The sequence below is a fragment of the Rhamphochromis sp. 'chilingali' genome (genome assembly GCF_963969265.1).
Source record: "Rhamphochromis sp. 'chilingali' genome assembly, chromosome: 20".
Taxonomy (NCBI): domain Eukaryota; kingdom Metazoa; phylum Chordata; class Actinopteri; order Cichliformes; family Cichlidae; genus Rhamphochromis; species Rhamphochromis sp. 'chilingali'.
The window spans coordinates 24,769,649-24,786,488 of record NC_137947.1 but is presented as its reverse complement, the minus strand read 5'-3'; the positions used below and the strand labels follow the sequence as shown (position 1 = coordinate 24,786,488).

Here is a 16,840-nt window from a genome sequence, read left to right as displayed (position 1 = left end):
AGGCAAACCTCCGAATCCAAGACCAGAAAGGTGAACGGATAGATGAGAAAGCAAGATGAGTTATTTGAAAAACTAAAAGAAGGCACGGAGATGGGGGATAAGCACAGGAAGACCGTGGGATCAGTTACTTAAAGACAAGAGGGCCTCTGGGAAGAGTGAAGGGAAGGCTGAGTGACTGAATGAAAACTAGAAAAAACAAGAATGTATTGAATTAATACATGAGTAATGACACAAAGAACAAAACACATATAACAATGACTTTTTACAGGCTAGACAAAAAAATGGACAGCAGAACAAAAAGATGGAGCTACGGAATGAGATCAAGCCACTGACTGAAAAGAAAGTGTACAAGAGGGTAAGGACTGAAGAACAAAGACAGCAAAATAGGAACTGACAATTGAGAAAAGACAGAGGAAGAGGCAAGAAAAAAGGAACATCAATGCAAGGATGGGAAAGAGAAAAAGAGAGTGGCTAAACTGGAAGCCTAGAGGGAAAAAAGAGATGGTAATAGAAATTAAAAAGGGGACAGAAGAGAGAGGGGGATGAAACCTTGGTTATCAAACATGTGGAAGAAAGAAAGGGAAAGACGGATGGATGGGAAACATCAATACATGATCAATAGTGATTAACTTGGGGCAGAAAATAGAAGGAATTTAGAGAGAGGTTATAAACTGAGTCAGTTGAAGAGACCATAAAAATACTAAAAAAACATCTGCTCAGTTGAGATATGATTCTCAATGACAAGCCCCATCAGCTGTCATACCACCAAATTCTTTCCTACTCACAGAAAGGTTTTTACAGAGATTTGCAGGGAAATACTTACAAATCAGTCGTTAATCCCCAACGTTATAGAACTTAATTTAACTCCTGATTTGTTATGTTGCTGATCTCCAAGGTATTTGAGATTGTCCCGAGTAAGAAAATCCTAATAACTCAGCTGTAAATGCACCTCAAACAGCTTCCATCAGAGCATGTGATGAGAACGAAGGTGTACTTTCAACAATGGGGACAGCTTGACTGATCAAAGCAATACTCTAACAAACAGAACTGCAGCTGAATTTGTACACCAATTTCCCCCTGGTGTGTTATTACTGTCAAAGGGGTCAGCTTTCAGTCTTCCTACCAATTTCTACATCTGAATGCATGTAACATTAAGGGCTGACACCAGGAGGGACCTTGGATTAAAAACTATATTTTACAGATGAAAGAATTAACCACAAAGAAAAGGTAAAAGTTAAAGACAGTGACAGAGTATGGAGCTAATGATAAATGAATTCAATTTAAAGATAATTCTATATCCTTGAAACGTGTTCTCTCTCTTGCTCACACATATTCTGTATACACCAGTTCAGACATGCTCCTTGTGAAACATTCATTATACCGACCACAGATCCCACAGATCTCTCTCAGCCATCCATCATTTAAAGCTGGAACCAGCTGCACATTTTGTAGATGGATGTGTCAATTTTTCCAAATCTCAGAGTGCAGCTAAGGACAGTACTATGGAATGTGGTGTGTTTCATTTGCTATGATTTTAGAGGATCTTTCCGCTTTCAAACATTTTTTTTTGTCATGGACCTAATTGGACATGGTGCGAGTCCAAATATACACACACGTGCACTATCTAATAAAAAACTATCCAGCAATCAAGAAGTTGTAATCATTTATCCAAATGCTCTGCTTTCTAAAAGTAGCTTTTAACCTCATTTAGCATGTCTCAAGCTGACACACATGCAACACACTAGACAGTTGAGCTGGTTTGTAGCTAATTGATTCTCCATTGATTGCTCTGATTGGTCACTTAATTGAACCATCGAGTCTCCACTGATTAGAGCTGCTCCATGCACATTTGTCACGTTCCCAACACACACACACACGTATGCATGCATATTTAATTTCCCATCAAGCTGAATGACACCTTTCGTTTTTGATTTAACAAGAAATGAATCATGAAATTAATACCAAATAACTCAACTAGGAATAAACATCACTTCATTATGCTTTTTATCACAAAAACATGCAAACCTAATCACTCAAATAAAGATATTTTACCATAGCTAAACTTATTTGAATATATCAAAATCACCAAAAAGGACCCATTAGTCCCAGCATTACCCACAGCACATTGTAGTTGTGGCTCCTGAGATGCAAGTGAGATGCACAGCAAAGCTATTCCACCATAAACATCTTCTTCAGCTTCAAAATGTACGCTTTACAAACTACACAAATATAGGTATTAACCTATTATCCTCTAAATCCCTTTATATGGCAACATATGCTTGCACACAGACACTTCCACTCAACCATGGATATGAAATACAAAATTGCTGAGTGGCAGATGAATAAAAGATGACAGCAGAGGCTGTGTGGCAGGACCTATACTGTCACATATTACTTAAATCAAACCTTAGCTGGGATTTCCTCTTTCTTTGTGTTTATGGGGAAGTGTCAGAATGTAGCCACATGGGCAGGGTTACATTTCCCCTGAGTCTATCTTTAGTCTCCTACCCTTTGCTCCAGTATGCTTAGCTGACAGGTAGCAATGCTACATATCCAGCTGACCAGAAGGATCTCAAAAACAGTAGAAGGCTAGTTGTGCATATTTTCCTATTTAGATGCCTGCAGTTTTTCCCCATGGTTAAACAGCTTGTAATAATACAAGTTACATCAGCTTTTGGAAATTGTCACACAAGAAATGATTAAACTGAAAACATGGTTTGATAGAAATAAGCTATCATTAAATTTGGAAAAAACTACATTTATGTTATTCGGAAATTGTAAAAAAGATGCAGGAGCAAAATTATTAGTAAACAATGTTGAAATAGAGCAAGTTTCGGATACAAAATTTCTGGGTGTGATAATAGATAACAAAATCTGCTGGAAACCTCACATAAAGCATATACAAGCCAAACTGTCAAGAAGCATCTCCGTACTAAGTAAAGTTAAATATTTTTTGCCTTCCAAATCACTCCGGGTACTTTATTGTTCACTTATATTGCCATATTTGGAATACTGTGTGGAAATTTGGGGAAACACATATAAAACTGCACTTCAACCAATATGTAAAATTCAAAAAAAAGCAATCAGGATGATTAATAAAGCAGGATTTAGAGACCATACTAACATCATGTTTTTGAAATTAAAAATACTGAAGTTTATGGATCTTATAAAATATAAAACTGCAAAAATTATGTACAAGGCCAGATACAATACGTTACCAGGAAATATACAGAGGATGTTCTATGACAGAGAAGGAGACTATGAATTGAGGGGGAAATTGAATCTAAGGATTCTTAAAGCACGGTCAAAGGTTAAAACCTTTTGTGTCACTATTTATGGGGTAAAACTGTGGAATAGTTTTACTATAGATCTACAGCAATGCTCAGGAATTAGTAAGTTCATGAAAAAACTTCGAAAACTGATTTTGGAAGAATATGATACCGATAAAGATGATCACCCATTGTATGTATAAAAATATCAAATTATATCCAAATTATATCAGTCACGGTAGCCAAGTTTATATAGGTTCTCCTCGTGTATCGTGTGGAGTATGTGATGATGGGAATTAGGTGAATTATGTGGGATCAATAAGATGTTGAGCAGGGGTAGGAATTAATAAGTATGTTCATACTTCTTCCTACTCCTTTTCAGACCAAACATTGTTACATTATGTCAGACGATTTTGTTTTATTTCATTATATATTTTTTGTTTATCTGAACACATACGTGTGTGTGTGTATATCTACATATATATTCGTATCTGTAAATGAAAATATATGTAGTGTGTATATATTGTTTTTTGTTTTATATGTCTGAAACAAATAAAGATACAATACAATACAATACAATACAAAATAGGTTAATGTGCCATGAGGATTTATTGCCTGGCTTCTTTTCTAGATCCTGGCAAAATCACAGGGATGACAAGAGGTACTGATGTGGATTTTCTTACCTTCATTGAGGCAAACTCTTACTAGATTGTGAAAATCCTTTGAAAATGTGGTGGGTATTAATAAACAATGTACTGGGTTCTTTTTATAACTTCGCTCAGCATTTCACTATGGGAATTGCCTTGGCGTGACCAACTACGGAAGCTCCACTGACACCTTGTCTGTCCACGACAGACCTATCAAGCCATGTTCAGGGTTCCACCCCCTCAGCAAAGTTAGAGAAAGAACATAATCACTGGTTTACCAATACTTCCCTTCTTGCTTGGGCTCATTAGAATGAGTAGCCCTGAGCACAACTGTCATGGACAGACTTGGTGTCATTGGAGCTTCCGTAGTTTGTCACACCAAGGCCATTTCACCATGGTGAAATGCCTCACTCTGTTATCAAAGAACCAGGTATTACATTAAGTAACCCAGTGGGTTTTTTTTTTTTCCAGGATTCACTTTTATAACCAGCAGGTATCAAAATCGCATGGTCAGTGTGGCATTTCAGAGGCATCAATAATAGCACAAATGAGCCTGAGTTAACAGTAGATCAAATAAAATACTCCAAAGCCCCCTAGTCCCTCTGATTTAGTTACATCAGAAAAAAACATCCTGACAAAAACACAGATTCTTGACTTCCAGACTATGATTGCAGTGAAAAAACACATCTGGCTGATTAATAGATAATCCAGATGATCAATAAACCAATTTTTAAACTGGATTTTGATTAGAAACTACCTGCATCAGTGAAGCTATTAGAGATAGAAAAATAAAAAATAAAAATCAGCAGAGTGACAGAGGAAAAAATGGATATAAACTGAAAGAGATGCTGAGAGGATCCGGCTAACAGAGAGTCTTAGTGTTTTGGAGTATGTATGATTCAGCTGATGCACCCATCTGGTCCTCAAAGAGAAGCTCCAGGCTTATCTGCCTTCTAATGATCAACCACAGGACTTTGAATTCATTCCAGCAACTCAATCAAACTAATACAAACCTGCAGGGCTAAGGTTATTTTTAAAGTAATGTCCTCTGGTATATATAGAGCTCTTATTTACTGATGTACTAATGGGCATTACTCCTTTCTTATATTCCATTGTTAAGCTTTATAACATTATGGTTTATAATGTGTTTGTGATAGAGCAGTCTCAAACTGGGTTCAAGGGACTCTTTAATGACTAATGCATGTTTTTTTTCCAGGAAGAGACAATTAAATGTTCATAGATAAGTGAATGAATTTATTAATTTGATTAAATGCATGAATCTAATGCTTTACAGAGAACGCAGCAAATAGAAACCAATGCTACAAATGAATGCTACAAGAAACGTGACAGAATAATCAAATAAAAAACTGAAAGATAGTAAAAATTTTCATGAATGTCTAAAATAAATAAGAATGAAACAATGGATGGTAATATCACCTTTCTTTCACGTATAATAATCATAGAGTAAAATTTGATTTGTAGGCTCCGTTGTACGTCTGGCTCTACTCGTAAGATCTTCATGTATTTTAATGCTTCGAATACCGTGAGCAGATGATAACTGGTAATTGAGTACTGAGCAGGGTACACAAGTGACATCAGGGAGAAAAACATACTAAATACATGGTAACTAAAAATGATCAGCAAAAAGGGCACAATATTCTAGCAACTTTTAAACAACACAGAAATAAAAAACAAAGAAATAAAAAAACGATAAAAAAAAAAGAATCCTATGGATGGGCAGATGGAAACTAGGAAACCTTTCATGACCCACGTATAGGCTATAATACAATTATGTAACATCTATCAATAATAGAAACGTTTTTATAAATATATAATCTGCTCCTTGCTTCTACATATATGTGATTGAGCAGGCAGTGGGGGTGGAAGTACAGCCCCAGGGTTTTTCAGGCGGTGTCACGCAACAGTAAAGGGGAAGAGTCAGACAAATTTATGGTGAGAGAAGCTATAGCTCAGATGGCAAACGATGTAATAGACACGTCGGTAAACTGTGTCCATTTCACGCTCAAATCGTGAAATAGACACGCATGCAGAAGTTGCAGTAAAGGAGATATTTTATTTTAAAGCAACATAAAAATCACGACAAGAAAGTGTTTAAACAGACATTATTAACACATTTACTCATAAACATATATTAGCTGCTTAGCTTAATAAGGTCTCTAATTAATCAATTAAGGACACTGGAATGTACTTCATATGTTTTTTTGGAGAGGCAAAGCGTAAAATGGTAACGGTGGACCAGCGTGTCTATTATACATTTTGCCATGATATTGTGTTGAGAGCAGTTAGATGTCACAGTGATGAAGTGATGTATATTTGTGTATACAAATGTACGTGATAGTATGAATCCCATTTAAAAATGCAAACACACATATGCATCTTCTTAGCTGTATGTATTGTATGTTATTTATTTCAGCCTATATTTGCAGGACAGAGTGGAGTTAAGTCAGCATCTAATGCTAGCAAGCATGCTTTGGAGGATACATCCATACACTGTATGCACTCAAGTAACTGTAACTGTTCAGCGTCAGAAGTTCATGCTTAATTTGAACATTTAAAAATGCAATGATTAATATGGGTCTTATGGATTCACCACACGAGCACACACACAAAACCTCCAGCCTGTTTGTTGTATTGTTGATTGGACCTGTAATATTCTAATTCTTAGGGCACAGTAGGTGTTCATCACATGCATACATGCTTAACTACAAATACGTGAAGAAAACACAGCTACTAATGGCAGATGTTAAGGTGAAAAAGTGACAACATTCAAAATAAAACTGCTTTTAAAATGTGTGTGTGGTGCTTGTGCTTCTCTCTGTCCCACCAAAACATGGAGAGCTGGGGAAAGGTCAAAGCAAATAGTGGAGCGTCTGACCTGCTTAAAAGGTTCAACTGCACACACACACACACACACACACACACAAATACTCAATTTTAGATTAGTCTGACAGAAAGATCTGGTCTCAGCTGGACTGTAGAATTGTATATCGTTGCATCTTTATCTGGCTGTATTCAGTACTAAGTTGGATGTTATCAGCCTTCTGGAACCACAGGCGGTTAAATAAGAGCCATTTAAAAGTAACAAATCAGTGACTAAAGAACTTAATTAGATTTATGCCTACATTTTTAAAAATGTATATAAAATCATTTTGCATTTGGTTCGATTGTGTTACCTGATTTCTTCTGTTATGGCCCATAATAAGATGCTGTGCCGCTGATGCATTTTGTCTTATTTAAGTTCACTATAGAAACGACAGTTCTTCCTGAAACATTCTATCAAACTGATTTACTTCATGACTTTGCAAAACAGACACACAGATCGCAGTTGAAAGCTACATCATTTTCTTTTATGGCTTTGGCAATATCTTCACTAGAAGGGCTTTCTTCAGTCTTGTTCCCACTACAGAAATAAACACCTAAACAATGCTTATTATTATCTTGAATGTCTATATTAGACCAACTGCAAGCTTAACAGGAGGGTATCCCAGCCTTGTTTTTGCAACACGGCCACAGAGAGCTAATCACGGTATACTTTAGTGTTCTTAAACAGAGCCAAAAGAGGGTTTTCAGTACTTACATTAGCTTTAACTTGGATTGAACTATACAGCTAAACAGCCATGCTCATTAAGCCTTTTTAAGGCTTGCTTCTCTGTAGGAACCAAGGGGACCAGCCAGAGAGGGTGAATGCTTATTTATTGGCTTCGATTTTTATATAATTGTAAAGCCACAGAATGGAGCTTGTTAGTGGCTTACTACCGCAAGGTTTCCCAGCACAAATAGCCAATGCTAACTTATTGTTGTTTAATCCCCCGGTTTTGTGACTTTCATCCTCTTCATTGTCACCATATGGACAAATACCAGCTCTTCTATCTTTGTCAGCTATACCACACGCAAACACATGCTTACACAATAGTCAGTTTGTACCATATTAAGACAATCTGATGAGAATGTTCTAGTAATATGTAGGGGCTAGACACACAGTGGATAATGAGAAAAGGAAAACAGCACACTAATCACTCAGCTGCCGTGGGAATTAACAGTAACACACACACAGCCTGCTGCTTTTCTCCACCTGCCACAGTTCAAAAGTGAGCTGATATCCTACAAAAAAAATGTGTGTGTGTGTGTGTGTGTGTGTGTGTTAGTGTATACTTTGTATATTATTTATGGGTGCAGTTTGAATTTTACATGTGAGCGTGTGCATGACTGTGCACCACAGCTTTGTTGTAGCCCTGCAACATCTCTGCACTAATAGACACAAAGTTTTACACACAAAGAGAGGGAGTGGAGGAAAGAAACAGTGAATGTGAGAGGGCGAGGTAGAAACTTGCAGAAATGTCAGCGTGATTACTAGGACCATGTAGAGAAGTCTGCTAGTGCTGATTCAACAAAAAAGTTAGAAAGTTTTAGGGAGCACAGAGGGCTGCAGGAAAGGAATCTGAAAGACAGAAAAAGGCAAGTAAAAGAGGGATGGGAGAGGTGAGAGAAACTACTGCAGCATTTCCTTATGACATTACGCTACTATTATTATTATTTCTCTCCGATTGACAGCTTTAGCTGAACTTAAAACTTGGTTGCTTAACGGCTGCTGTTTTTTTGGGCCCATCGCACTGACGTCATTCTCTTACACAACAGACTAGAAGTGCTGTGCAGCTGTGCAAAAGTAATGTTGGATTATTTATGAGTAACTCTTTGGAGCACAATTTTCAGATTTTTTTATGCTACATTTTGTTATGCACTTTTGCACAATATGAGTTTATTGTGAAGCTAGAAAAACAAAGCTGGGACCATTTGTAAGCAACAGCCTGATAATTTTCTATATTATATTAAAAAAAATACACACTACCTAAAAGATTTTGGCTTAAGTTCATTTTAAAATGTGAACTTGTTTTGGAAAAAGCCAGATAAATAATTAGAGCAAAGACAGATTTAAAAGGTCATGGTTTCCCATAAGAGCTCTAATAATTTCTCATTGTCACTTTGACTCGCTCCACATCTTCAAGCGAATGTGCTCTAGTCATTCAGCTGAAATTAATTTCCCACCTGGAACTTATCTTTTATGGCATTCCAGGACATTAGCACATACATGGCAATTTGTCGGGAGCATAAGAATATACGTACAAGTGAAATTATGTATGAAATTGCCTTATGCCACCTGACACCTAAGTGAAAATGGAATCAAAGTGCATCAAGTACTCAGTCTTACGTGATTCACTGTACTTCTTACTCACAGCTGAGCCTAAATCATACTCCAGGTAGTAGCAAATTGGACTTCCACAGCAGACTGTAGATATTTTTATAGCATGATTAAAGAAAGGGGTAAAAAATGAGCTGGAAGTCTTCTGATGTGTCTAATACTACTGCTGTCACAAGTGGTTATCCTCATTTACAGTAGACTAGACTCTTAGTCAATTCCAGGAGAAATGTGTCTGCAATTCAGTCTGCTGCAAAAATGTTAGTAAAATATACCTTAACAAAATCAGATCACACATTTAGCATGCTGAAAATATGTAAACTGATGTGACTGCTTGGGATATCAGTTAATGGGATCATTTTCACTGTATTTCTTGGTTGGATCACATTGCTTTTCATGGTTATCACATGTATTCTGAGCCATAGGGCAAATCAAATGTGCCACATTTCCTACTGAATAGGTGGATCAGTAATGATCTTTTTGTTTGCCCTCAAACCTGAAGTGCTTTCCCCCCTTTTTAGCCACGAAATTCCACTTAAAAAGAGGCCCAGCTACAAGCAGTGTGTTGTGTAAGCCAGTGGTGATAGATGATTAGCAATGATAATATTAAGCTGGGGTAGAGTGAGAGAGCAGTGTCTGGGAGGGAGAAGAGGGTAACAAGTAACAAAATAAACCAAACTATGTGTTAGTTTTAGTAGATCTTCTGTCACCAAGTTTAAACAATTCATGGTAGGATTCGGACAACATTTAAACACCAACTTTGCTGTAGTGAACTTCACTAAACAGAAGAAATTCCATTCAGTACAGCTATGCAACGTCCCAAGTGAGCCACAAGGGAAGACAGCAGAGAACACCATTACATCATTTACAGCATAGATGAACGAGACTTTTCTGCTTGGTTTGGTCTCCAGCTTGTGTGTCTTTGTTTTGAGTGCCTGTGGTTCAGAAGGCTGATCACATTAAAGATTTGCAGCAAATACAGACAAGATAAAGATACAAGGATATGTGATTCTACAATCCAACTGAGACCGGATCTTTCTGTCAAAAGAATCTGCAGTTGTCTATTCGTGTTTGTGTGTACAATGGTGATTAAGTAGGTCAGACATTGCATTGTTTGCTTTCACTTTCTCCAGATCTCCATGTTTTGATGGAATGTAGAGGAACAAGCATGTCCGCACACATATTTAGAAAGCAGCTTTATTTTGAGTGCGGCCACATTTTTCTTGTTTTGTAGCTATGCTTCCTTCAAAAACTTGCAGTTATGCTTATGATAAGTATGCATGTGTGCATCTGGTGAACACCTACTTTGCCCTGGGAATTAGCATATTAGAGGTCAAATCCGTAATACACCAAGGAGGCTGGAGGGTGTTTATGTGTGTGCATGCTTGCCATTTTAACCTCTATGACACTGACTGCACAACTATGACGCTTGCTCCCTTGTTAATGATGACCCCTATTGCATCAGATATATACACATACTAGACATAAATGTGAAATCCATTTACACATAGACACACACCCATAAACAGATACACACAGCCACACGCACTCAACACAGTGAACCACAGACATCAAGACGCTTTCCCAGAGGAATTCCACCCAGCTGTTGTGGAAAGCATTGCTTTAAAGTGGCGGCTTGGTGCCTCACTTGGTTATTAGGGGGTCAGCGTGTAGATAGAGATAACTACTGATATCTCTAAGCAAAAACTGGTTTTACAGTTATCAAACTATGTAGAAAGCATAACATAAACAAATTAAAGAAGACCATGTCACGGAGAAAATAGGTAATGCACAGTAATCTGATCAATCAATTAGTCCAGGTTGTTGGATGAATACTTTAGATGCTATTTCCCCCACTTTTTTTAAATAAAAAAAAATAAAAAAGGCATTATAAAAATTATAAACATGCCTATAAAACTATATGTACTATATGTATATGTATATGTAGAGAAATGCTCACAGTAATTGTCTGACAGACGGTAAATTAGACCTAGTTTAAAAAAAATCACTGATATTCAATTATCATGGATTTTATACCCATGAATTAAAAAAAATTGGAGGTTTTGCCTTTTCTAGACAATCCATTTCACTACTGCTCAACTTTTAATAGGATGAAACACACAAACACACACACATGCTCAGACATCACTGTAGGTAGGTGCTATTAATATGCGCCTGAACCAGGACGTGGAAGTGGGGAACGGAAGCAGGCCGGTATCCACTGGGAAACAGATCGCTGCCCCTGTTTTAACCAGAATACTGCTGGGACTGTCAGTGGGAATGACCAGTGGGAATAAGTAACGGGAAGACCGCTCATTCGCTGATAAAATCTGCGACAGCTCAGAGAAGATACATTAATGCTTTAGTCACTGACATAACAGTTGAAATTTTCGTCTCTTAAACAGTAAACCAACTTAAATCCTGTGCTTCAAATCATAACAGAACAATAACTATGCTGTGAATATTCTGCTTTATTAAAAGATCTTTATTAAAAGGGGAGGATGAGGAGAGGCAGTTTTAGGAGTGTGAGAGCAACACTCACAAAAACAAGACAGAACAACAAATATGGTGGTTAAACTAAAAAACAGATTTTTTTAAACACCAAGACAGAAATGGAAAAATATGACATATAAAAAAAAGCCCTACGTGGTCAAAGAGACACAACAGGGGAAAAAAGGGAGAGAAGATGAGAGTTTGAGGGTGAGAACTGTAGTGAGGAAAGGATGGGGCTTCATTAACTGCAACATAAAACACACCTGTTGTCCTGCTCTTTGTCTCTCCCTGCATGCATACTGTATAGTGTGTGCGAGTGTGAGGCTGTGTGTGTTATGACAGATGTTGTACCATGCTGCTTCCCAGCAGAGGACAGGCTTAAAGTTCATTAGGAGGGCCTCTTGACATTCAGCCTCGGATACAAGATACTTCTAAAACACTGAAGACTGCTGGTAGAATAATAAATACAAACCCAAAAGCAGTGTGCATGACCTGCGATTGACCAAAGCATCATGCACTTTCTTGTTCTCATTTTCAGTTTTTAAATGCCATTTGTACAGCATGATACAGCAAGAACACTGACAAAGAATCACTACAGCATAGAAGAATACATTTCATTTGCAGTGTTTCAGTGTTCAGAACAGTTGCACTGTAAGTATCACCGTAATAATACCCAGGGCAAAGTTCAAAGCCAAACAATGTTGAACTCTTTGTATGTATCTTGATATAAATTAAACTGACCTCAAGGACAGAGACAGAGGTAGAGAGAGGGCGACACATAGAGAGAGAGAGGGAGGTAAAGTCCAAGTCAGAGGCACAGAGTGCTATGTGCATTTAATGTTAGCCTTTGAACTCTTTTGTATTTAATGGAAGACACAGTAATTTATTCTGTAACCACCTGAGAGACTAGGCATGATCTTTTGACTGTGCTATATAATGAACTGATATTCATAGACGATTCAATCTCACGTCCATACAGACATGAGAAGCATGTCCTGATATCCTGGGACTTGAACTCATTTAAACCCAAGTCACGATTACTGAACAGCAGATCCTTCAGCTGTCTCTGTAAAATTGTCTATACATTAGAAGCCCAATGCAATCTCCACAGAGTATAATGAACAGTACTGACAGGCTGTTGAGATCCACCATCTCTATGGAGTCTGCTGATTATGCAAATCTCCACTTTTGACAGAAAAGTCGTTTACTGAACATTTAAATATCTCGCCGTCTCCATGGTCTGCTGAGCAGTAAAAGCCCAGCTGTTTCCATAATCATAAACTTTAGAACCCCTTATGTAGAGTCTACTAAAGATGAAAATCAGTCCTCTGCTAAAGACTACACCATTCTCTTGTGTGCAGGGAATAGAACATAACTGTACTGTACCTGAGAATTTACTCTACTCTGTACAAAATGCCTGTGACATACATTATATGGTAAATGGCCTGTATTTGTATAGCGCTTTACTAGTCCCTAAGGACCAGGGGCGGAGCGGGGGGGTGGCTTACGGGGCTTAAGCCCGGGTTGTTTTGTCAGAAGCCCGGGGTATTTTGGAGTGTAATTTTTTCATAGTTAGATGCCTGGCTGACAACTGTATAAAACAAAAAGTACACACAATATTCGAAGCACATAGTGCACACTGTGGGAATTTACGACTGTGCGTGAATCCCCCCCTGATATTGGTATGATCCAAGCTCAGGCACTAAGCGACTGAGCGAGGGGGCGGGGCAGCTGCTGCCCGTGAGTGCGCTGTTGGAGAGACGGAGCCAGCCATACTAAGGAGAGCTTAAGTTTGACCAGGTACCAAAGCAAATCATTCGTACCGTACAAATAATGTAAATATGACGGTGCATCACGAAAGATTGATATGAAACTGATCACTTGACCAATATTACGTTACTTGCTCTTCAAGTGAATCAACAAATGGCGAAATGAAAAGCCGAACAAATGCTATTTTTTTTTAGAGAGTCTTAGCTTACGTGTGTTTATTTCATATTTTCAGTTCTTACCCTCCCCGACTAAATCGGTTTCAGTTATGTACTGAAACATAAGAATGGACATTCGAGGGTTCTTTCAAAGAAAAAACTCAGGTAAATGTTATTTTATATATTATGCTTTGTATGTTGTTCAGTATATTTCTATGCAAAACAAGAGGGATTTCAGTACACAGCAGGATATTCACATTTGTAACCAGATATTTACATACACTTTAGGGAGAAAACATAAAACATTTTTACTGTACAACATCAATTTAGAGTAAATTTTTGTTTTAGATAAATATTGAAATATATTTTGAATTAGTTAAATTTCAGAATAAAGAGAGACAGAGCTATTTTTATCACTTTCATCAAATTTAGGAGTACATATACACTAAGTTTATTGTTAATTAATAAGAAACTCCAGACGATTCCATTCTGAGCTGAAGAAGCTTCTGATAGGTTAGTAGAGTCCATGTGAGTAAACTGGTGGCACAGCTGTGGATGCATATAAGGCAAAACACAGAGCCTGTTTCTTTGACATGGGAAAATCAAGAGATATCAACCAAAACACCAGGAAAAGAACTGTGGAGCTCCATAAGTGTGGCTCAATTTGAATACAATTTGGTGCCATTTGCAATTAAGAAATACAGATAGTTTCTCTCTTTACTCTTAAAGTTAACAAATATGTTTTTATATTTATCAATCTAAAAAAATAAACATTTAGTCTGATTTGATGTTACAATTAAAAAAGTGTTTTTATCTGAAGAGTAAATATCTGGTTTCAACTGTATATTTGATGATTGTCAGCACAAAGAGGGAGAGAGAGGAGAACGAGGACAGAACAGATGAACAAGAGCAGGTGAGACACACATGTTAGTCAAATGGTTGTTTACCAAAAGTATCACCGTATCATAGGTACTCATGTATCTCGTACCTAGTGTTTCTTTTTAGGTTTGTTATTTTTCAAATTCTGTATTTATTAAGTTCTGCAGGCTTGTTTGCACAACAAGGCTAAATAATTATATAAACTTTTCTCAATCTAAATATTGTACTTTGGTAGAATTAAAAAATAAGTGTAGTGCAGGTCTATGATGATTTTTAGTGCTATCATCTAGTTCTGATTCTGGTTCTGTCTTGGTTAAGTCCTCAGTCCTCCTGATTTTGAACTGTTGTAGTCCTGTTTTAATTCTGGATCAGTTCTGGGTCTGGTTGAATTGGGGTTTAGTCCTCGTGTCTTGATACAGCCCTGACCTTGTTCTGCCTTGCTGCTTAATTAAAAAACTAGTTTAAGGTGTCCTGCACATGTGATATATATTTTTCCCTATATGAAGTCATTCTTTTTTGAACAGAGCCTATTAATCTTTCAGTCATTTCTACACCCCCCAAAAAAAAAAAAAAAAAAAAATCCCACATGCATACTACTCTTTGGGCTAAGCCCCGGGTGTTTCAAATGTCTGGCTCCGCCTCTGCTAAGGACCCCAAAGCGCTTTACACATCCAGTCATGCACCCATTCACACACACATTCACACACTGGTGATGGCAAGCTACATTGTAGCCACAGCCACCCTGGGGCGCACTGAACAAAAATATTAGGCCACACCTCCTGATCTTTGAATTCAGGTGTTTTCAGGTATAGAAAACCAAGCACCTGGACTTGCTGTGTGGTATTACAAGCATTTGTGAAACAATAGGTCATCCTGCAGAGTCATTATCATCTATAAGTGGTTTTATTTACATGGCAGATCACATAAAGTTACAGAACTAGACCTCTATCAAAAACTTTGTCAAAACTAAAAATTAGTCAGAGTTTTAGTTTTGTCAGTCAGAAATTAATTAAGCATTTGAAAACATTTAACCACTAAAACTACATTCTCTGTTCAGGAGCACAAGTAAAGAACTGTAATTTGGCATCTTAATCAAAAAATTATAATGTGCTGTACTGTTTTACTAGAAAACAGAAAATTAATGGGTGACAACAATAATTACATTTTAGAATTAAAAGTATTTTGATTCAAATGATTTGATTTCATTTTGATTAAAGAGCTTGTGTATACTGGTGGAGTAACCATTACAGGAGCATAAAATGATTTTAGTAATTACCAGTGTTATTAATTAAGGGCAGCTGTGGCGTAAACCTTACACTGGGTGGGGGTCTAATAAGTTTGTTAAGTAGTGTATTGTGCAGTGATGTCTGCAAAGACTCTACTCAGTATTTGAAACACCTGCTACCTCTGTATTCCACATGGCATTCGAGCCTTTTGTTTCCAGTAAATGTACTTGTCTCCAAGGTCTCTGTTAAATGTAACACATTAATGTTCTGCTGTCTCTATTAAAACCTCTCGTTACCTCTTGTCCGTTACATTTTGTGTCTCCAAAGAATCTACTGATGAGTCGAATCTTCAGCTATCACCAGTTGAGAAGATTTCATTCAGTCCAAGTTGTACTTAGAAATTCAATCTCTGTCAGTCAGTCTGCCACACACTACAGCCAACTTGCCTTCACAGAGATCCTTCTTCAGCTGTGTGCACTGACAGCATAAAAAGGAAAATGTAGACTAGCAGAGCAGCCTTCCGCTCCTTGCTCTTAAATGTTAGAGTCAGGATGGGAAATAAGAAGATTTAATGTCATGGAATTGGACAAATCAGGGTGAATTACATCACTGACAAGACTTATGTGATAGTATTTTATTAGAAAGATCCAACATGGTTAGGTTGAGAGGTTATTCACTGAATGGGAGACTCACTCATCCTTCAGGTCTGGTAACCCAAGATAGGACAGGGCAGCTATCTGGTAAGCTGCAAAGGAACCTTAACAAATGTACTAAATATATAACAATGCTGCCAAATCTTCTTAGACCAGAGATGAAATTCCCTTGAGAGTTGTGAGATGGGCCTTTAGCCTCAAGTTAAAGTGACAGGCTCTGCATCTAGCCAAACCTAACATATTTAGATGAGATCAAGTAAACATGGAAGAATGATAATTCAGGTCATGAATTGCGATTCTACTCAAAAAGAGTGTAATGTAATCCATTTTAGTGTATTTCTCTTTACAAAGAGTCCAAATAATAGTACTGTCTCTCCTTCCTGGTGCCTTTATAGACTCTGTTTAGCGATAAAATCCCCACAGAGCCTCCAAAACACCCCCCCTGACTCCACTATATAGAACATTATAGCTAGCCATGTTCCCCCAGGTGATATCGGGGCAGAGAACATATCTGAACAATTTAGGGAATAAAG

General features: G+C 37.5%; 1 protein-coding gene across 4 annotated transcripts in view; it reads right to left on the bottom strand.

The window, feature by feature from the left end:
* The window catches only part of slc8a1b (solute carrier family 8 member 1b), a 155,113-nt gene that overhangs the window by 92,274 nt on the left and 45,999 nt on the right, over positions 1-16,840 (bottom strand). The window lies entirely within an intron of this gene.